General features: G+C 38.3%; 1 non-coding gene across 1 annotated transcript; it reads left to right on the forward strand.

Annotated features, from left to right (window-relative positions):
- The first annotated feature begins 22,737 nt into the window (after positions 1-22,737).
- Positions 22,738-22,844, forward strand: LOC133807805 (small nucleolar RNA R71). The gene has a single exon (XR_009879697.1). It is a non-coding gene; the product is annotated as a small nucleolar RNA R71 (small nucleolar RNA).
- Positions 22,845-23,950: the final 1,106 nt, after the last annotated feature.

Raw genomic sequence — 23,950 nt, forward strand, 5'->3', positions numbered from 1 at the left:
CCTTCAATTCTCCAAGTATCAAAGCTTCAACTCCTTCAAGAGTGAGAGAGAAATCGTGAGATGGAGAGAGAGAGTATGTGTGTGTTCACTAGCTTTCCTTCAGCTTTTGGTTTCCTCTATTTTTCCCTAAGTTTCTGAGTATATCCTAAGGATTACTAAGCTTATCCCCTGTTTAACAAATGACCATTATGCCCCTCCTATCCTACTTAATCCTTTAATTATTCTAAGGGTAAAATAGTCATTTTCCCCCAGTTCCCTCTAATTCCTCAAATGTTCCTAATATTTACCCATTAATCTCGTCATTCCAATTAATTACCATTCACTTATTCACTATCTAATAATTCCCGATATATTTTCTAAATACCCAAAATTACCCCTAGGCTCCCCCGAGCCGAGTATTAAACCCCGCTGTGACTATTTTGCTAATCCACTCACTAAGATCGTCTCGAACCATATACTGCAAATATATCCACAAAATAATGTCGTCTCAACAATTTATCACATATAATCACATTTATGCCCCCAACGGGCCAAATTACAAATATGCCCTTATAAGCTACAAAGGGCCCATATGCATATCTAATATTCACAAACATGAATGTCACATAGTCATATAATCATATTAATCATGCATGCCACATAATCATGCATTAAACCATTAAATCACACATATACCAATTATGCCCTCTCGGCACGCTAATCAAGGCCCTTAAGCCTTATTAGTGATTTTGGGTCGTTACAACTATGCCCTCCTACTGAGAATTTTGTCCTAAAAATTTACCTGAATAACTCGAGATATTAATCCTGCATCGCTGACTCAAGCTCCCAGGTTGCTTCCTCGACCTTGCTATTCCTCCATAACACTTTAACTAGAGGAATTGCCTTATTTCGTAGATCCTTGTCTTTCCTGTCTAAGATCTGAATTGGTCGCTCCTCATAAGACAAATCTGGCTGCAATTCTAAGTCCTCATACTTCAACACATGAGTCGTATCTGAGACGTACTTCCAAAGCATAGAAATGTTGAATACGTCATGAACTCCCAACAACGATGGTAGCAGTGCCAATCTATAGGCCACCTGCCCGATCCTCTCCAGGATTTCAAAAGGCCCAATAAATCTAGGGCTCAACTTGCCCTTCTTCCTAAACCTTCTCACCCCTCGAAGTGGTGAGACTCGCAGAAACACGTGGTCCCCTACCTGGAACTCCACGTCCCTACACTTAGGATCAGCATAGCTTTTATGTCTGCTCTGCGAAGTGAGCATTCGAGCTCGAATCTTCTCGATAGCCTCATTAGTCTTCTTAACCATCTCCGGTCCCAAATATTTCATCTCACCCATCTCATCTCAATGAATGGGCGATCTACACCTCCTCCATATAACATTTCATACGGAGCAACTCCAATCGTTGATTGATAACTGTTGTTATATGAAAACTCAATCAACAGGAGATACTTACTCCAAGACCCCTCAAAGTCTATCACGCATGCTCCTCCCATATAACATTTCATACGGAGCAACTCCAATCGTTGATTGATAACTGTTGTTATATGAAAACTCAATCAAATGGAGATACTTACTCCAAGACCCCTCAAAGTCTATCACGCATACTCTGAGCATGTCCTCCAGTACCTGAATCGTCCTCTCAAACTGTCCATCAGTCTAAGGATGAAAGGTCGTGCTGAACTTCAACTAAGTCCCCATAGCCTTCTGCAATCAACCCCAAAACTTGGAGGTAAAGATAGGATCCCGGTCTGATACTATAGACTTGGGAACCCCATGGATACATACAACTCCCTCACATATAGCTCTGCATACTGATCTATAGTATAAGTCGTCTTCACTGGCAAAAGTGAGCTAACTTGGTGTATTTGTCTACTATCCCCTACACCGAGTCATGCAGTCCCACTGTCCAGGGCAATCCTCCCACAAAATCCATCATAATGTAGATCTCCCATTCAATGGGATGAGACAGGAGAAATGAGATACCTGGGTCCTGAGCAGTTCAAAGGACCAGTGAGGCCATTAAGAAGATTAGAGCTCGGATGCTTTCTTCTCAAAGTAGACAGAAAATTCATGCAGATCCCAAACGCATGAACGTGGAGTTCCAAGTGGGAGATTATGTTTTCCTTAGAGTCTCGCCATAGAAAGGGGTGAGAAGATTTGGGACGAAGGGCAAGCTGAGCCCTAGATTTGTAGGTCCATTTGAGATCCTGGAGAGGATGAGTCAGGTGGCTTATTGGTTGGCCTTACCACTGGCAATGTCAGCTGTGCATAATGTATTTCATGTTTCAGCTCTTCGAAGGTATGTATCAGATGTGACTCATGTGTTGAGTTATGAAGATCTGGAGCTTGACGCAAATCTCTCCTACGAGAAACAACCAGTCCAGATACTAGACAGAAAGGACAAGGTCATGAGGAATAAAACTATACTTTTGGTTAAGGTATTATGGAGGAATAGCACGGTCGAGGAAACGACCTGGGAGCAGCAGTCAAATATGCAGAGTTAGTATCTCGAGTTATTCAAGTAAATTTCGAGGATGAAATTTTTGTTAGGAGGGGATAGTTGTAATGCCCCAAATTCCCTAATGTGGTTTATGCTTGGATTAGGGGGACAGGAGGGCCCTAATTGATTTATTATGCAATCATGTGATTAAATGCATGATTATGTGGAATATATGATGATAATAGCATGCATGTGGGTCCAACCCTCATTAGAAGGGCATTTTCATAATTTTGATCTATTAAGAGCATATTTGTATATTTATGTGCATGTTTATGATTTATGGATGAGACCACATTATTATGTGGATATGTTCAAGCTATTCGACATGAGATGATCCTAGAGTGCAAATTAGCGGTTTGATCATAACGGGATTAATTTCCAGGCTCGGGGTAAGTTTACTATCTAGGGGTAATTTGACGCTTATTACATTACCGGGAATGAACGGGTAATGGGTTATGATTTAATTATTATTTGAGAATATTGGGAATAACATAAATTGGAGGACGTTAATTATGATTAGCGGGATAAGTGGGAAATGAGTGTTTTGCCCTTGGGTGGCTGTATAGGAATTAATTGGGCTTAGGGGCATTTTGGTCTTTTGACCATGGGATATGTTTAAACTTAGAGGGCTGTAGAAGGTTAAGGCTTAAGGAAAAAATAGAGTTTCTTTCTTCTTCTCTTCCAATCATCTCTCTCTCTCTCTCTCTCTCAGGTTGTGATTTTTGGAGTAAACTTGAGGATTCAAGCTAGGAAATCAAGGTTTGGAGACTTAGGACCTTAGTTCAACCATTGAAGGGGATTCAATTCTGTGTTAAGGCAAGGTTTTCAGTTGAATTTTAAGGTTTTTGTTTTGCTATAAGGTTATGTTTAAGCTTTGAATCTTGATTGTAGAAGTGGGAATTTGATGAGGTTTTAGTGTTTCCATAGCTTGGGTTTTGCTGTTTAAATGTTGGTTATGTTGTGGCAATGTTTGGTTGAGATTTTGGGATTGAATTTGTGAAGATTTTGGCTGGTTTGGATTGAGAAAAAGGCAGGGGAGCTGGGTTCGCAAGGTAAAGTCGCCACCGAGTTCATGCAAGTCGTGACTTGAACCCATTCCAGAGCCTCCCCTAGGCTCTGTCTAGTAGGCGCGCCGTGACCCACTAGGCCAAGTCGCGGCCCGCACTGGTACCCCAGACAGAGGCTCTCTGTCTTGGGGGCGCGCTGTGACCCACTAAGTCAAGTCGTGGCCCGCCCCTTCCTTTTGTGCCAGGAGGGGTTTTTTAAGGTTTTAAGCATGGGTTTTCATTTCCTAAGGCTCGGGATCGAATCAACTAACCGTTTTAGTACGATTTGAGGCCCCAAGAGTGGGGTTTAGGCCATGAACCTTTTATTATTTATTTTTTATTGATGGGATTTCATATTTGGTTATGACTAGGTGACCGCTAAGGGACTTAAGGACCGATCGTTCTCAAAGGTCGTTCTTTTATTATTTCACGCTCGAACCGGAGTATGTGACATGCATGGTTATTGATGAAGCGTGTTGAGTGCTCTATATATGGACGTTGATTGCATAGTAAATGCATAGCACCTTTGCTTATCTGCGTATGGCACTGACTTATTAGTCAGGGAACAATAATGGTGTTTAGTATTAATCATGAAGCTGGGACTTATCAGTCAAGTTCAACAATGATACTGAGCGCTGGTCGTGTGGTATTGGCTTAAGAGTCAAGAACAGCATTAATGTGTTTAACACAGGCCGAAATGATTAGATCTAATCAACATGAGCATGAAATGCTTGATCGACCCTAAGGTCAAAGAAAACTAAAAGTGCTTGTCTAGTCTAAAGGCTAGTTACGTAGAGCCTGGCCAAAAGGCTCAGGTGACTGAACGTCACATGGCTTAGGGAGCAGAACCCCAGAGATAGACTTATTAGTTATCTATTCAGAGTATGACTTATTAGTTACCTATCTGATTAGGGTGCGAAGCCTCAGAGTGTGACTCATTATCTGATAAGGGCTACAAGCCCCAGAATGATTACCAGAATCATTTATTGATATTACATAAATGCTATAATAAGTTTTCTTGCTGAGCCTTGGCTCACGGGTGCTATGTGGTGCAGGTAAAGGAAAAGAAAAGCTCACCCAGCCTTGAGTGGAGAGCATAGGTAGTGATGTGTACATATGCTGCCACTTGACCACCACGGCCAAGGTGTTTCTTAGAGGAACTAGGGGTTGACCCTATTTTTGCTGCTTAAGTCGGCGGGTTGTAATTTTCATAATGTAATGACTATTTTGGATTGTAAATAACTTTGTAAACACTTTTATGGGCCAATGTACAGTTTAATGCTTTAAATAAAATATATCCATTCCTTTTTACTGAGATTTTCACCCTGGCCTATTAATGACACCTAGATGCACGTTTATAACCAAATGACTCATTTAACGAGTTAAGCACTATTTGAAGTCCACAGTAACGGTCTGTTACAACTTGGTATAAGCTCGGCGTACCCAAAAACGTCCCTGGGGTAAAATAGTCAAAATCCCAGAATTCCCTCCTGATCTCACTAACTCCAAATATATCCTCGAATATTCATTCCTATTACCCAATATCCCGATAATGTACTAAATACCCAAAATACCCCTTGACTCACTCCTTGTCAAGTATTGGTCCCGTTATGACTTTCCTGCTAACTTTCTCCCTAGGATCGCCTCATGCCAAGTAACCCAAATATATCCACATAATAATGTGGTCTCACACATATATCACATATATGCCAAATATACCCATAACGGGCCAAATTATGAAAATTGCCCTTCTGATAAGAAACAGACCCACATGCTTATTTAATATACCTAAACATGCATATCAAGTTATATTATAGTATAACTCACATATTCATACAATGATACACATAAATATCACATATACACATAATTTTCCATAGTTTGCCATCCTGGCCCCCTAATCAAGGCCCTAAACCTTATTAGGTAATTTGAGACGTTACATTATCAGACATATGAGATTGAAAATCTTGGCTTATAAGTCAAGGGTTTATCAGTCATATATGATTGAAATGCTCGGTTTATCAGTCGAGGGCAGCATTAGCGTGCTGAACACAGGCTGATGTTGTTGAACTAACCCAGAAGCGTGATATACATTGAACGACCTTATGGCCGCCTGGAACATAAAGTGCAAGATGTGGTGGGCTAGCTCTAAGGCTAATTAGAAGGAAATAGGGCAATGGGCCCCAGTGTGACTCTATAGTCGCTTTCATGGATTAAATACTTCCATGAGTATGGTTATTACTGCTAGGCATGTTCATTATGATCTGTAATTTGTTGATTAACTGCTTATGAGCATGATTACATTTTCTTGTTGAGCCTCGGCCCACAGGTATTATATGGTGTAGGTAAAGGAAAAGAAAAGTTGGACCAGCCATGAGTTGGAGAGCTTGAGGGGCGGGGTGTACATATGCGGCCTGCTCAACCGCCACAACCGAGGATATCTATCGGAACTATGGTTGGACCCTGATTTTGCCGCTTAGGTCGGCCTTTGTATTCATTTTAGATCTGTAATAGTTTTAAGCTCTTTTGGATCCCATTTATCAAACTTAAAGCCTTTTTAGTAAAATGATTATTGTTTGACCAAAATTTTTAGTACCTAAACCTTGTATTAATTTCAATTACATGTTTTAAGTCCAAATAACTTATTTAGCGAGTTAAGCACTATTTTAACTACATAGTGTAACGGTCTTGGATTAGTAGGACATTACAACTTGATATCAAAGTGGCCTAGGTTTAAAGGTTCCTGAAGACTAGCTAGGCATGTACACTCGCCGCTAAAGATAAGCTTGACTCAGGGTTTGGTACCTATTAATGTGACTATGTTCTTAGCTACTTAATTGAAGTATATATTCCTTATATGCATGCTTGAATAGGAAGCATGAGATATACTGATAGGGCCTGGCCCTTAACTGCTATGTGGATGATAAAAGACGTGCTTATTAGCACTATTGTTGCTGTGAATGTTAAAGAAATACTTATTGCACCATTATTTGCTTGTAAATGCTAAGAACATACTCATTAACACTATGAGTGAGCATGAGTATGAAAAGACGTGCTTAATAGCATGATTGATGTATGTGAAAGCTCTTGAACTGCTTATTAGCACTGTTATTCCATGTGTATACTTATTTGTTCGATTTTTGGATCGTAGGGTGGTGCTAGGCACCGTTATTTTTGCCTGATGAGTCGAGTCATTAATTGCAGATAGACTTGGAAGTATGCTTCCATGGAAATCAGATGAACTAATCGGTGCCAAAATTCAGGTCAGAGATAATGATCAAGGCCAGAACCCTCCACTAGCCCCTGAGAACTAGCAATAGGTGCTTGCTGACATGCAAGCCATATTACAGAGACAAGAGGAGGAGATCTGCTTATTGAGATAGTAAGAGGTTCCAGCAGAGAAAGCTATGCTAGTTGTGCCACATGTCGTGGTACCAGTCTTATAGCAATAGTCAGGGGCTGAGAACAGGTGGAAGCCTCTTTATGAGTGCTTCAGGAAGCAACACCCTCCTACCTTTGAGGGAGAGCCAGATTCGTTAAGAGCTAAGCAGTGGATGGGTATGACCACCTCCATTCTGGACTTTATGGGGTGATAGGTAATGAGAGAGTGGCATGTGCCACATTTATGTTTCTGGAGGAAGGCCGAATTTGGTGGGAAGTGGTTTCCCAGACCAGAGATGTGAAGACTCTAAGTTGGGAAGAGTTTAGAGAATTATTCAATGAAAATTACTATAATGATGCAGTTAGAGCTGTAAAGGCAGATGAGTTCAGTAATTTGGTGCAGGGCGCCATGATAGTGACAGAGTATGCTATGAAATTTAATAGGTTGGCCAAGTTCGCTTCTGACTTGGTGCCAACTAATGTGATAAGAAATGAGAGGTTTTTTCGAGGGCTAAATGCTATGATAGTCCGGGATGTCAGAATTATCTCTATACCTAGAGTGACGACTTACGCTCAGGTTATAAAGAAGGCCCTTACTGCTGAGGGTGCAGAGAACAAGATATGGCATGAGAACGCGGCCAGAAAGGACACAAGGAGGGTGGGGCCTCCCTTTACAAAATCTGGTAGGGGAGGAGGCCCTAGAGAAGGAAGACCCAAGACACTATTACAGTTATAGGCCCCGACAAGAGGTCGCAGGGTATGCGGATTGGCCACCGGGGCAGCAATGAGAGCTGGAAGACTTATCTAGAATGTGTCAGATGCAGGAGACGTCATTGGAGAGTGTCGAGCAAAGGCTTGATTTTTATATGGTATAGTTGGGCACCTTAGAAAAAGGTTGCCCGAGGGTGAAGAAGGAAGAACCAAAGAAGGCAAATAGCTTGGTTCCATCTCGAGTGTTTGCATTGACACAGTCAAAGGCTGAGGCTCGTCCCTCATTAGTGACAAGTCAGTTCTCTAGTGCTGGTGCTTCTTATATAGTGTTGATTGATTATGGGGCTACACATTCCTTTATATCTGGTAGAGTGATTGATAGGTTGTGTAGACCATGTGAGTATTATGCATTGGGATTTCAGACTTCATTTCCAATTAGGAATCTGGTAGTCTCTAGAAGATTGGTCAGATCAATACTGGTAGAGGTTGACAATAGAGAATTATCAATGGATTTGATTGAGCTTGTTATGGATGACTTTGATATGATTTTGGGTATGGATTGGCTAACCAAGTATGGGGCAACCATAGATTGTAAGTAAAATATGGTAACTATAACACCCTGGTTAGCCAAGACGGTTACACTGTGTGTTTAAAATAGTGCTTAACTCGCTAAGCGAGTCATTTAGACTTAAACGTGTAACTAAATACTAGATCAAGGTTAGGTATTAAAAATTTTGGTCAACGAAGTAATTATTTTTCATTAAAATATTGAGTTTATACACGGGAACCCAAAAAGTGCTTACAAGCTGATAAAAGAGAAAAAAAGGAATGCAAATTAGCTGTCCTAAGTGGCAAAACAGGGTTCAACCCTAGTTCCTCCCAGGCTATCCTGACCTTGGCGGTTGAGTAGGTTGCAAATGTACACACCACCCCTGAAGATCTCCAACTCATGGCTGGTCCGGCTATCCCTTTCCCTTACATGCACCACATAGCACCCGTGAGCCAAGTCTTAGCAAGAAAACTTAAATCAACAGGCACAAATAAGCACCAGTATATAAACAGTAAACTTAGATCAATAAATTAAATCAACAACAGGATATAAGCAATAAGCTTAATAGTAATATTCAGCTCAATCAAACACATAATCCAATTTCATCAACCAATACAATTAGTTAAGTGCAAACAGCACTTCTATTTATTGTATAATGTTCAGGCCCGACGCCCTTAGGCCAAGTCCTTTGGTCTTATAGCCGACCTCAGCACGCTTAGGTTGAGCTGAGTTCCACACGCTTATTATCGGCGCCCTTAGGCCGACCTTCAGAATAGATATAATCACAAATATACATTGCACAACAAGCAATCAAAGGCAGCATATACAAGCATGCCTATCCAGATATTCTTAGATATAGTTATAATGACAATCATAACATATTTTTTAATAGGGTTCCGAGCCCCAATCACAACCCGGGTGCAGTTTTCTTACCTCAAGTCCCGAGCAGCTGGCATATGGAAGTCCCGAGCACAATCCCTATCCCTAAGCCCTGGCGGTATAACCTAGTCACAACGTAATAACGAACAACTATCAAAACCTAAATCAATTAGAAGCTTCGGAATAATATACTAGCCTCTGAGACCTCAAATTCCACTAAACTAGGTAGTAGAATCCTTCCCAAGACTTTAGATTTGAGTTCTCGAGCTTAAAACCATGCTTTGGCTATTTTCTTCAATTTGAGCTTGAGCCCAACCCTCTAGGGTCGCAGCGCGCTATAAGTCAGAGAGCCTAAGGCTCTCTCCTGGGGCACGGGCCGCGACACGCCCCAACCTGTGCCGCGGGGCCTGGGCAGTTTCAGAGAACCGCCAAGCCTTTTCATGCACACGAGTCGCGGCACTTGAAGAACAGAGTCGCAGTTCAAGCTCCAAAACCTAGAATTCCCCAGCGTTTCCCCTTCATTTTTTCGAGCTCAACCCATCCAAATTTACCCTAAATAATGGCTAAGTCTAAAATTGATTCTAGAATCCATAATAACATAGCATAGATATCATAATTACCTCATAAACTAGTTCATATCCTCACCAAAACTCAAATTCAAAACTAAAGTTCAAACCTCAACAAAACTTAAACCATAGTAGAATTCATCACAAAAAAAACAGAGTACAAGTCTTACCTCCACTGAGATTCACAATCCCATAGCTGCTTCCTAATCCTAGTCCTTGCCCAGGTCCTCAATTCTCTAGCCATCCTTCTCCAAGAAACTCAAAAATGCCTAAGTACCTCAAGGGAGAGAGAGAAACGAGATAGAGAGAGAGAGGGAGTGGCTAAGAGTGTTTTTGGGTGCTTTCTGATTGTTTCTCAAGTCTTCTAGCCTCAGCCAAGACCCACCCAAAGGCCAGCAAAAGACCATAACACCCTTAACCCAAATGGTTTCCCTTCAATGCCCTCAAGGGCAAAATAATCATTAGCCACATTTCTCGCTAATCCTCAAATTGTCTTATAAATTCCCAATCAATCCCGACATACCCAATTAATCACCAAATAACTACCCATTACCCGATAGATCCTAAATGCTCACTATGTTTCCCAAAATATCCCTAGGCTCATCCTGAGCTGAGTATTAACCCCATTGTGACTATCCTGCTAATCCACTCACTAGGATCGCCTTGGACCCCACATCTCAAAGATATCTCCACAATACTGTGGTTTCACTCATAACGCATATATATTACAAATATACCATCAATGGGTCAAAGATTACGAATATGCCCCAATTTACAAAAACGGGCCTACATGCATATTTAATACACATAAACATGCACATATATTCATATTACCATATAAATCATGTATGTCACGTAGTCAAACATTTATTCGATTAATTCTGCATATAAATCCAATTATGCACTCCAGGCATAGTAATCAAGGCACTCAGCCTTAATAGTTAATTTGGGACGTTACAGTAACCTTTGAACTTGAGGGTGAGGACCCATTCGTATTTGTGGGAACTATGCACAAACCTCGTATTCCTATTATATCAGCATTGAGGGCTAGAGACTTATTACGAGGAGGTTGCATAGGTGTAATGACCTGACTATTTCTAAGACTTCAGACCATTAAAATCTATTAAGTCATAGCTACTAATTTGAATACATACATAAGAAATAACATATCTTTATTTAAAACCCAAAATATTGTGCAAATACAAAGTAAGTATGAAATATAAAATATGATCTATAATTTATGTACGCAAGTATACGTAGTCGTATCAAGTAGTAAATTCCGAAGAACGGATATCGTCCCACAAAGACTATCTCCCAAGTACCACTAATTGATTTTCGAATTTTATTTGGTTAACTAAAATTTAAGTGAACAATTAAAAATAAAAGAAATCCTATAAAGTATGAACCAAAATTAAAGAACTGGAAACAAAACAATGAATCACTACTTAAGAATCAATAATAAAAACAACCTAGAAATTAATTTCATCAATTGTTCATTCTATTAATTTTAATAATCAATTCTAAATCTCTTCTTTCTATTCTAATAGCAGGTTAATATAATCGATTCCTATTCCTTTTCAAGATATAAGACCTCAATCTATATGCAGGTTTTCTACATTTCTCTGATAAACTTGAACATATAGAAGGCACTAAACATGGAAACCTAATTACTACACAAGTCATACAGGTACTTTCGTCCATTATGCACCCTATGTATATACAATGATAGCATATTCAATTCTCATCTTTTGAATTTTGAATCAAAACCATTAAATCAAGCAAATAGTGATCAAGTATTTACTAGCATTAAACACACATCATATAGATTAGAATAGAAAAGAAGTATCAATAGAAAATCATAAGAAAATTAAATAGAATCTCAGTGACTACATTAATTCCTAGATAAAAGAAATTAGTTCATAAATTCCATGATGAAAATAAACTGCAAATAATTGTTCATAAGATTAACCTTAGAATTCAGATGAAAACAAAAACAGAGAAAATAATTACAGCAGCCTCTTTTCATCTAGGGTTTTTAGAACTTCCAGTCCTCCTAAATTCGCAGCATCATGTTCCTTAAATAGCCCTCCAAAGTTCCCAAGTGAAAAGACCAGATTACCCTTCAAAAAGTCATCTAAAATCTGAAAATCGCGTCACCAGCGCTATAGCGCTATATTTGTAGCGCTATTGTCAGTGACAAAATTCCTCAAAATTTTAGTGTACTAGCGTTGTAGTGCTCTTATTGTAGCCCTGTAGCGCTAAAGTCAGAACCAAAACACCTGGAAAATTTGCTTGCTAGCGCTCTTGTTGTAGCGTTGTAGCACTGCTTAATTGTTCATGATAGCGATGTGGCGCTAAATTTATAGCGCTGTGGCGCTAAAGTCAAAATCATTCTTGCATCGAAGTTCTTTATAGTGCTACGGCGCTCCCTTGATAATGCTATAGCGCTATTAACAGCACCCAAAATTGCACATATCAATCCCAAAAAACCTGATTTTGGTCCACTTTCCCTCCTTTTCACTCTTTTTACCAATTTAGCATGGAAAACCTGAAACATGAACAAACGAACATAATTCTGAAATAAAATAATCCTAAACTAATGAAAAACACCCTAAAAACTAGACCATAAACGAGCTTAAAACTCGTTTATCAAACTCCCCCAAACTAACCCTTTACTCACCCTCGAGTAAAGAATCTAACTAGACTCAAACCTAACAAACCACATTGACATAACCAATCAATTCAACACTCAAAACTATTATGCATATATAATTCGCAGGAAAAACAATCATGTTATTTAAACATTAATCTAGATTTTCAGTCTCAATCACTTCACCATTTCACTGCAATTTATCAACACCAAAACTCATTTACTCATAACTCACAAATAAGATAATTAAACCACTTTATGCATATCAAATTCTCACCAACTAACCACAAACTCAAATAGTCCATATGCCTGCATTACTTACTATTCTCCATTAATATAAACAAATGCACAAATAAGAATCAATAGGACTTTATAAGGGTTGTAATAGAAGGCTTAGGTATAGGTAGATGAAGAGACAATTTTAGACTTAATCATACCATAAGCATTCCACTAAACAAGCTTTCCCAAAAATTTCACACCACTCATCCCTTGTTACCCCTTTTTCTGTGCAATGATTGAGAATATACATTTTTTTTTCTTTTTTCTTCAATAAACTCCCCCAAACTTTGATTTTTCAATAAATAATTATTTGGGAGCATAATCACTTTTCACTTTCTTTTCTTTTCTTTTTTTTTCTTTAAATTTTTTTTTCAATATCTTTCTCAATCAAAAGTAATTTCCTTGATAACACATAATACAAACATCCCATTACACATTCACTCCCCTCATATAATAATTTTCATGCTCATGGTATGGGTCAAAAAGAGTAAATGGTATTTCATTTTACAGATAGGCTCAAAAGAATGTGTTAATCAAGAAAATGGTTATAAGGCTCAAAAGGGTTGACTAAGGATAAAATTTAATAGGGTTAGCTTGAAAGGCACAACCAGTCCAAAATTGCCTATATCATTTTCCTAAATGTGTACTGTTTCAAATTTCATCTCAAATAGTAAGCAAGCAGGTTCTAGAATTTTTCAAACTTTTCAGTCCACAATCCAAATTTGACATGCATAAAATAACTCAAGTATAAAATTTGCAATGTATGAGCCATAGATCTCTAATGTCAACAAATCACAGTGAAAAAAACAAAGTAATCTAACCAAGCACACAGATTATTTTTAGAAACACATCAATTTTTCCTTTGGATTATACTACAAAACAGTCAATCATATTGAAATGGCAATTATTATCAACTTAATTTATACTCTAAAACATGACTCCAAATGAACAACTGATGAAAATTAAAAAACAAATAAACCGTAAAACAAACAAAAACACATAAGAAATAAATCTCTCCCCCAAACTTAAAACTGAACATTGTCCCCAATGTTAAGTATATATAAAGAATGAGAACAGAGACTTAGCTAACCAGCCACGTCAGTATGGCGGTGGTGGCGGCTGAAACGAAGGTCCCTCAAAAGGTTGAGACTGCGGAGGCTGAGGCCCTAGAAAACCAGCAAATGACGGATGCGGAGGCGGAGAGTAGAATGGAGAATACGGCGGATATGGTGGTGGTGGCACAAAATAAGTTTGATCCGATTCATTTAAGGACCACCGACTCACCAGATTGTTCAAACGAGCCACATGATTCACCTCATATTCGTACCTTTGACCCATATACTGATTCATCATGTGCTGTTGTTGAACCATATATTGATTTTGTTGGATAAGATAATCCAACTTATCACTGACTTGCTGCATGCACTGATCACTATTACCGCCCTGCAGCACTAGATCAGTCTCTTCTTCCACCTCAGCTTCAACACGACGCTTCCCCTTTTTCCTAGCTTGCGGCACATATAAAACAGGCTCGGGATAATCCTTCATCAAAATAATCGATAAAGGCTGCTGCAACGACTGATATATATCAGTCACAAACTCCGAAACTCTAGCCTTCAGACATAACATGGTGATGACAGATCCATGGCCCAAACCTCCAGTAGTATGACCCTCTTCAATGAACTCAATATTACCCTTAATCCATGAACCCAGATTAATAGTCATCCCTGTCATCAAAGCATACATGAGAAGTACTCGATCCCTAGTCATGTCAGACACATGACTTACTTGCATGAATTGAGTACAAACAAAGAAGGCCCAAAATTTGGCTTCAACATTCAGCTGACAAGACGCTATACTTTTTGGTAAAGAGCCAGATAAGGTCTAAGGAGCACCTTCAAAACATAATTTGTCAGCCACAGCAGTATAATCTATGTATCCCTTCAAAAACTTAGTGTATTCCTCCTCCTCCTGTTTTATGTGTGGGACCTTAAACACCTTATTAATGGCCTCTACAGTAAAAGGCACGTGCTTACCTTGAACAAAAACTATATCATTGTGTTTATTCCGTAGATTGGCGTAAAACTCATACACCAATGATACATTTGCCTGTGCCAAATTTTTCACAAAATCTTCCCACTTCCTAGCCACAATATTTGCTCTAACTAACTCAAAAATCTGATGATGATAATGGTCAGACTGATAATCTACCTCACGCTTAGGCATTAAGGGTTTTCTAACAAATTTCTCATAACACTCTTGAGCCTGAAAATTAATAAACCTAGTTTCATCATATTATGGCTCTGCATTATCATCTCTTGTTTGAGAAGTAGACGCTTGTCCTTTCACCTTATCCTTATTCCTACCCGCTCTATTTTTTGGAGCCATTATCCACACTCTCACCAACTCAAAATACAAAATTTTTAACAGCACCTCCCCTTAAATTAAACACTTTTCCTCTTCACAACTACTCAAGATTCTCAACCTCACAAACACAATAACCAAATACCCCAAATCACAGCCCAAAAATCAATCCACCAACAACAATCAACAATGCAATCCAATCCCAAATGCATCAAAAATCTGAGAATAAGAGGGGATGGAAATACTTACTAACCCTTGAAATGGACTCCCTTGTGCTTGAATGAGTATAACCCCTTGAAAATTTCGTTCTTCAACAAGAAATTAAAACTCTGAATTTTTAGGGTTTTCAAAAACTGAATTGGGAAATTGGAATGGGTTTGAGAATAAAGAAATCAAGGGAAGGGTAAAAAGGCTAAGATAGAAGAGAAAATGAAAGAAAAAGGGAGAATGTATGGTGAAATTTTCTGGGTAATAACTACAATGGAAGATCTAGGGAGGCCTTGGGAGAGAGAACATGAGAAGAACAAGAAAAATGAGGCTGAATGAAATGAAATCCGAAACCCCCTGGGTTTTTTAAAAAAAATTCTGGTCAGAGCGTTGTAGCGCTACATATACAGCGCTGTAGCGCTCTATATCGTTTCTGGGCTTTTCCTTTAGAACTAGCGTTGTAGCGCTACAAGACCAGCGTTGTAGCGCTAGTAACTTCAAAATTCTTTTTTTCTTCTCTGGAACTTGCGCTGTAGCGCTACGAATATAGCGCTATAGCTCTAATGACCGTTCAAAATACCCTTTTTGGTTCTGAGATAAGCGCCGTAGCGCCCTCTTATTAGCACTATGGCACTAATGCTCCTCCAATCATCATTTTTCTAACCTTTTTCTTAAAAAATCTTGCGTTTTTTTTCACGATTTTCACGGTTCATACAATACATCAAAAATAGAAATAAAAACTAAAACAAATTCCCTAAACATTGTTCCAAATCAAATAAATACAAAAAAAAAAATTAAAAAAATGTTTTGTTCAAATATAAAAGAAAAATAAATAAACTAAGGAATGCCTCCTCAAAGCGTTGTCTTTAACGTCTTTTAGCCGGACTCTTATTTATTTTTAGATCAAATTGGTTCCAACATCACCACGGACTTGCATTTTTCCACCGGACCCTCCAAATAATGCTTCAACCTCTGACCATTCACCTTAAAATGTCCCGTCTTCTCACTATGAACTTGCACTGCTCCATAAGGAAGTGACACAACTACCGTGTACGGCCCTGACCATCGCGACTTCAATTTACCAAGAAAAAGTTTAAGTCTGGAATTAAATGGCAAGACTTTATCCCCTGGTTGAAAATCCTTCCTTAATATTCGCTTATCATGAAAGGCCTTCGACTTCTCCTTATAGATCTTCGCATTCTCATAAGCTTCATTTCGGAATTCTTCAAGCTCATTTAACTCCATAAGCCTATTCTGCCCCGCCATGAAGAGATCAACGTTTAACTTTTTCACAGCCCAATAAGCTCTATGCTCTAGTTCCACCAGTAAATGACAAGCCTTACCAAACACCAATCGATAGGGTGACATACCAATCGGAGTTTTGAATGCAGTGCGATACGCCCACAGTGAATCATCGAGCTTCTTCAACCAATCCTTCCTCGAAGTATTTACTGTCTTTTCCAAAATACCTTTTATTTCCCTATTTGAAACTTCAACTTGGCCATTAGCAATTGGGTGATAGAATAACGCCTTTCGATGATGAACACCATAGCGAGCGCAAAGAGCAGTGAACCACTTATTGCAAAAATGACTTCCCTGATCACTAATAATTGCTCTGGGGTGCCGAATCGAGTAAAGATATATTTATGAAGGAATTTAAGTACTTCCTTCCCATCACAAGTAGGCGTTGCTGCAGCTTCTACCCATTTAGAAACATAATCTACCGCAAGCAAAATATATTTATTATTATACGATGATGGGAAAGGTCCCATAAAATCTATCCCCCATACGTCAAATAACTCAACTTCCAAAATACCAGTCATTGGCATTTGATATCTTCTGGATATATTCCCAGTCCATTGACAACGATCACAACTTTTAACAAAATCATTAGCATCTTTAAATAATGTAGGCCAGTAAAACCCACTTTGCAAAACTTTTGTTGTTGTTCTTGTTCTGCCAAAATGACCGCCGCAATGCAAACTATGACAGTGAGTTAAGATAGACACCATCTCTTCTTTGGGCACACATCTCCTAATAACTTGATCAGGGCAATGTTTATACAGAATAGGCTCCTCCCAATAATAATGCATCACCTCTGAATAAAATTTCTTTAGTTGTTGTCTTGTCATCTCGGGAGGTATAACCTTAGCAGCCAAATAATTAACATAGTCTGCAAACCATGGAACATCCTTGCAAACACTTACTTCAAACAGCTGCTCATCAGGAAAAGCATCATTAATCTGAACTTCTTTATCTTTAAAATCTTCATCAACTTCCAATCTAGACAAGTGATCAGCCACCAAATTCTCAGTACCCTTCTTATCCTTTATTTCCACATCAAATTCTTATAACAACAAAATCCACCGAATAAGACGAGGCTTAGAATCTTTCTTGGTCATAAGATACTTTATCGTAGAATGGTCCGTGTAAACAACCACCTTATTCCCAATCAAGTACGGCCAAAATTTATCAAAAGCGAACACTATGGCCAATAACTCATTTTCTGTAGTTGCGTAATTCATTTGAGCATCATTCAAGGTACGACTTGCATAATAAATCGTTCTAAAGACCTTGTCAACTCTTTGTCCCAACACTGCCCCAATCGCAAAATCACTGGCATCACACATCAGTTCAAATGGCAAATCCCATTGAGGCGCAACAACTATAGGTGCCGAGATCAATTTCTCCTTAAGTATCCTAAAAGCTTGTTGACACTTCTCATCAAAATCGAATGTAACCCCATTCATTAACAAAGTGGACAGTGGCTTTGAAACTTTGGAGAAATCTTTGATAAACCTCCTATAAAATCCCGCATGACCTAAGAAACTCCGTACTCCTTTTACTGAAACCGGTGGTGGCAAATTCACTATCGTTGAAATTTTTTCCCTATCCACTTCAATGCCTTTCTTAGAAATCTTGTGCCCCAATACAATTCCCTCATTTACCATAAAGTGGCACTTTTCCCAATTAAGCACCAAATGCGACTCTTCACACCTCCTCAACACCAGCTCCAAATTAGTCAAACACGTGTCAAAAGAGGACCCATAAACCGAAAAATCATCCATAAAAATTTCAATCCCCTTCTCAACCATGTCAGAAAATATTGCCATCATACACCGTTGAAACGTGGCTGGTGCATTACATAACCCGAATGGCATTCGTCTAAAAGCAAAAGTTCCATAAAGACATGTAAACGTTGTCTTCTCTTGATCCTCCGATACAATTACGATCTGGTGATAGCCTGAGTACCCATCTAAAAAACAATAGTAGTTATGCCCTGCCAACCTATCCAACATCTGATCAATAAAAGGCAAAGGAAAATGATCTTTCCTATTTGCCTTGTTTAACTTCCGATAGTCTATACAGATCCTCCAACCCGTCACAATCCATGTTGGAATCAGTTCATTACTTTCATTCTTCACCATCGTCATACCACCCTTCTTAGGTACTACTTGTACTGGACTCACCCACGCACTATCAGAAATAGGGTAAATCACTCCAGCATCTAACCATTTCAAAATCTCTTTTCTCACCACTTCTTTCATTGTCGGATTAAGTCTTCGTTGAGCATCAATAGTCGGTCTTGCATCATCTTCCATGAGAATTTTATGCATAACTTTTGATGGGCTAATTCCTCTTATATCAGCCAAAGTCCACCCTATAGCAGTTTTATGAGCCCTCAACACCCTCAACAACTTCTCCTCTTCTTCTTCCGAAAGAAGTGATGAAACTATAACCGGAAGAGTCTCTTTTTCACCAAGATAAGCATAACGGAGATGGTCTGGTAAAACTTTCAGTTCTAAAATAGGTGGCTTCACAATCGACGGTAATGGTCTTTCCGGTCCCTCACCCAATTCTTCAAATTTCTTATGGCTCCATGACTCCGATGATTTTATCCACTTCAAATAACTCATCGCTTCTTCATTTTCCTCACCATCTACATCATCAACTATAAGGCTTATTTCAAGAGGATCCTCAATTACTTCTTTTCTTCCTACTACTTCTTCTACCACATCAACTGAGAAACAACTATCACTTGTTTTAGGATAAGTCATAGCCTTAAATACATTAAAGACCACTTCTACCACATCAATTGATTCCCCTTGAACTCTTAGCTTTAACTCTCCTTTTTGCACATCTATCAATGCTTGCCCAGTTGCTAAAAAGGGTCTCCTCAAAATAATAGGAACATTTTCATCCTCCTCCATATCAAGAACTATAAAATCAGCTGGAAATATAAACTTATCCACCCTTACCAATACATCTTTTATAATACCTCGTGGATGCTTCACAGATCTATTAGCCAGCTGCAATGTTACTGTGGTTGGCCTAGCTTCCCCCAAACCAAGTCTACGGAATACTGACAAAGGCATTAAATTAATACTTGCCCCCAAATCACAAAGTGCATGCTTACATTCAAACTGTAGAGTCCAAGAACTTTACTTAGCTAGTTAGATAGTAGTATAATAGTAATAGTAGTAGTATTTTTATGACTGTAGACTTTGGTTCAGACCGGGATTTATTTGGACACTCATAGTAACACTTGTAGATTTTCTAAGTTTAACCTATAGTTTAAGAATATTAATTTTAACCTGAGGTTTGATTAATATAACTGATATTAATGGTAATATTTATTATATTATAAGGTTTAGATAGACCCAATAAGAAAGTAACACTTGTCATGTGTATATTTAATGATAATTAAGTATTTTTTAGGAATTAGTTTATTAAGAGTAATATTTGAATATCCTAGGATCTGTCAGCAGCTTTGAAAACGTTAGAGGACTTAGTCAAGGCTGTTTACTCAATTCAAATTAAGCTTAAAATGTGCAATTTCATGTTTAAATATTCAGTGTATGCCGATATATCGCAGTTATAGGGGGCGATATATCGCAGTATGGGGATACGAAAAACATGTAACTTCGCACGAGCACCTCGACGAGCCTCAGGCATGCTGGCCCAGGCGATATATCGCCTACAAGGGGTGATATATCGGCTCCTTCAGTGTACTTTTGAATATTTTTTAAAATGTTCCCATTTTAATCTTTAACATCTTGATAAGTCCAGCATCTTTCTAACCGAGTCTTCAGCCTCTGCTGAACGATAATTCAAATATTTTTCACTTAAAAAGCCATTATTTTGTTCAAGTTAAATGAAGATCTTTTCATTATTGAACTCTATAAATAGGAACTAGTACCCAGCCATTTATTCATTCATCAAGCTAAGTTCAGAGGCTACAAGTTGCTAGGTTATTTTTGAGAGGGTAAACACATTGGGTTGGGGATTATAAGCTTACCAAACACTTGGGAAGTAAGGTTTATAGCACATTTCATTTCAAGGTTTAGATTGGTCATAGAAGCATTCAAGGTATTCCAAACTCTAGTTCATTTGGTATTATTTTTCTTTAAGTTCTTATAGTTTTCTATCAGCACCCTAACTTTATTCTTTATTCTTGGATAAGAAATCTAAGATCTTGAACATAAGGTTTTTGGTAAGTATATTCTTAATGGTATAGTTCGTCCATTCTTTTCATCTCATTCTCTTTAGTATACTCACCCTTCCATTTATGGTTTTTAGGAGTGTTCCAAAGTCCCAAATCTGTTCTCATATCCCGGTACTTTTGGTAAGGAAAATAGGATAGGATTCTATATGTTATCTTATGTGTTATCTTATAATGTATGTGTTATGATTAACCTATGATTTATGTGATGTTATGTATGTTTGTAGACTTGGGCATATGACCTGTATAACTAACAAGCCCCAATAAATTTATGGGCATATGACTTGCTTAGCTAGCAAGCCCCACAAATCTAATGGGCATATGACTTGTTTGTTTATGGGACCCCAAGTAATAATGGCCATTATAGTATATGTGACATATGTTTATGATATGTTTTATGTTGCATTATGAATTTTATGTATATGGTTTACGTGTTAGGTTTTCCTTGCTGGGCATTAGGCTCACTCCTTTATGTTTATATGTGCAGGAAAATAGCTTTGGTGGCAGGAAAGGTTCTTGGAAGCTTGGGAATGTGTATTGAGATGGAATGGAATCAAAGGGCCGAGAGTTCGATTCGAGGATGAAGTCTCTTTAATTATGGTTTTATATGTATTTTCCGCACTTTATTATGTAATCCATTTTATTTACAAGTATGTTATGTTTTTCTTTTAAATAATGGGATCCCATATCCTACTTTAAGTTTAATGTAGTTTAACATTTGTTTTTACAAGTTTTTAATGAAGTAATGATTATTTCACTTGTAAGTTTTATTAAAGATTAGTGTCTATGTATAGTTGTCGTTAATGGTCCAAAGTCTAGAGTAGTTGGGTCATTACACAAACTCCCCAATCGTGCATGGAATAGTAAAACTCCCAGGATCTCGTAACTTTTGAGGAAGTTTCCTTTGCAAAATCGCACTACATTCTTTTGTTAACGCCACTGTTTCGTAGTCACCCATCTTTCTTTTATTAGAGAGAATCTCCTTCATAAACTTTACATAGCTGGGCATCTGTTCTAATGCTTCTGCGAATGGTATATTAATATGTAGCTTCTTGAACACCTCTAAAAAATTTGCAAACTACTTATCCAAATTATGCTTGCGAAGCCTTTGTGGATATGGAATTCTAACATGGTGCTCAATACTTACAGGTGGAGTCTCCTCTTCTTTCTTAAGGTCCTCAGTAACATTTTCATCATTAACTTATGTTCCTCTTTACCATGAGTATTTCCCTTCTGACCTTCTTCTTCTTCCAATTGATTCTTCTTTGGCCCTTCATACCTCGTTCCACTCCTCAAAGTAATAGCTTGGCACTGTTCTTTAGGATTAACTTCTGTAGTGCTAGGAAAATTTCCTTGAGCTCTATTCGACATTAAAGTAGCCAATTGCCCTATTTGTGTCTCCAAACTTCTTATGGATGCCCTGGTTTCAGTCATGAATTGGTTAAGTACATTAGGTTGAGGTTCAGCTGGTGTCATTGGCATTTGGTGAGGTGGTCTATTTTGTGCAGGTTGATAATAGCCAGGTGGAGGATTTTGGTGTGCATATTGTTGTGGATATGGTGGCCTATTTTGGGCATGTTGATATTGTGGCTGAGGTGGAGGATAAGGTTGGAGAGTGTTTTGGTTGTTAAACCAGGAAAAATTAGGATGGTTCTTCCAAGCTAGGGTATAGGTCATGGAAATGGGGTTATTAGGTTGTCTCGAAAAATTTCCTATAGCTTGTACTTCTTCCATGGGCATATTATTCATATCTATAGCAGGGCATTGGTTTGGTTGATGGTTTGTACCACACACTTCACAAAGGTTTTGAACTTGCATAGCTTGAGATGGGAGTGTAGTCTTTTGTAGTTGCTTTGTCAAGGCTGCAACTTGAGCTGTAAGCATGGATATAGCATCCAATTCCATCATTCCAGCCATCTTCTTTGGTTGTCCCCTTTCAGTTGGCCATTGGTAATTATTCATCGCCATCTCCTCTAATAGCTCATATGCCTCATTAGCACTCTTACTCATAAAGGCACCTCCTACTGCGGCATCTATAATTGTCCTCGTGGTTCCATTCAACCCATTATAAAAATTATGCACCAACATCCACTTTTCTATTCCATGATGTGGACACTTCCTTAACAACTCCTTAAAGCGCTCCCAAGAATCATATAGTGACTCTCCATCCAACTGATAAAAGTTATTAATCTTACCCCTTAACTTTGCAGCCTTTGCTGGAGGAAAGAATTTGGCAAGGAATTTCTGAGCTAACTCCTCCCATGTAGTGATAGAATTCGCCTGTAAAGATATCAACTAACTCTTCACCCTATCCCTTAGTGAAAATGGGAATAACCTCAGTCTTATAGCATCATCACTCACCCCGTTCATCTTGAACGTTGCATAACTCCAGAAAATTAGCTATGTGTAAATTGGGATCCTCTGTTGGCAGACCTCCAAACTAAACAGTTGTTTGGACCATTTGAAGGATGGCTGGCTTAATCTCAAAATTGTTGGCAGCAATGGTTGGAGGTCTAATGCATGAATGCACTCCTGTAACAGTAGGAAGTACATAATCTCTTAATGTTCTTGGTCCTTGCTCCCTTGGAATTTATGTAGCCCCTTGACCATTATTAGCACCGTTTCCCAAATTATTAGCCATGGTAAACTCCAATCTCCTCTTTAACTTTAGGTTCTGTCTGCACGTTCTTTCAATTTCCCAATCTATTGGTATAATCTCCTTTTGTCGATTGCTTCGCATATACCAACAAGTCATGAAACACAATAGAACCTTGATCCAAATAAATGTTAACAGAAATTAAATAAAATAAAATAACCAAATTAGAACAAATAACAATAACTGTGATATTGGCAATTAAGTCCCCGGCAACGGCGCCAAAAACTTGATCTATAATTTCTGTACGCAAGTATACGTAGTCGTATCAAGTAGTAAATTCCGAAGAACGGACATCGTCCCACAGAGACTATCTCCCAAGTACCACTAATTGACTTTTGAATTCTATTTGGTTAATTAAAATTTAAGTGAACAATTAAAAATAAAAGAAATCTTATAAAGTATGAACCAAAATTAAAGAACTGGAAACAAAACAATGAATCACTACATAAGAATCAATAATAAAAACAACCTAGGAATTAATTTAATCAACTGTTCATTCTATTAATTTTAATAATCAATTCTAAATCTCTTCTTTCTATTCTAATAGCAGGTTAATATAATCGATTCCTATTCTTTTTCAATATATAAGACCTCAATCTATATGAAGGTTTTCTACATTTCTGTGATAAACTTGAATATATAGAAGGCACTAAAC

The sequence above is a fragment of the Humulus lupulus genome, chromosome X (assembly GCF_963169125.1).
Source record: "Humulus lupulus chromosome X, drHumLupu1.1, whole genome shotgun sequence".
NCBI classification, from domain to species: domain Eukaryota; kingdom Viridiplantae; phylum Streptophyta; class Magnoliopsida; order Rosales; family Cannabaceae; genus Humulus; species Humulus lupulus.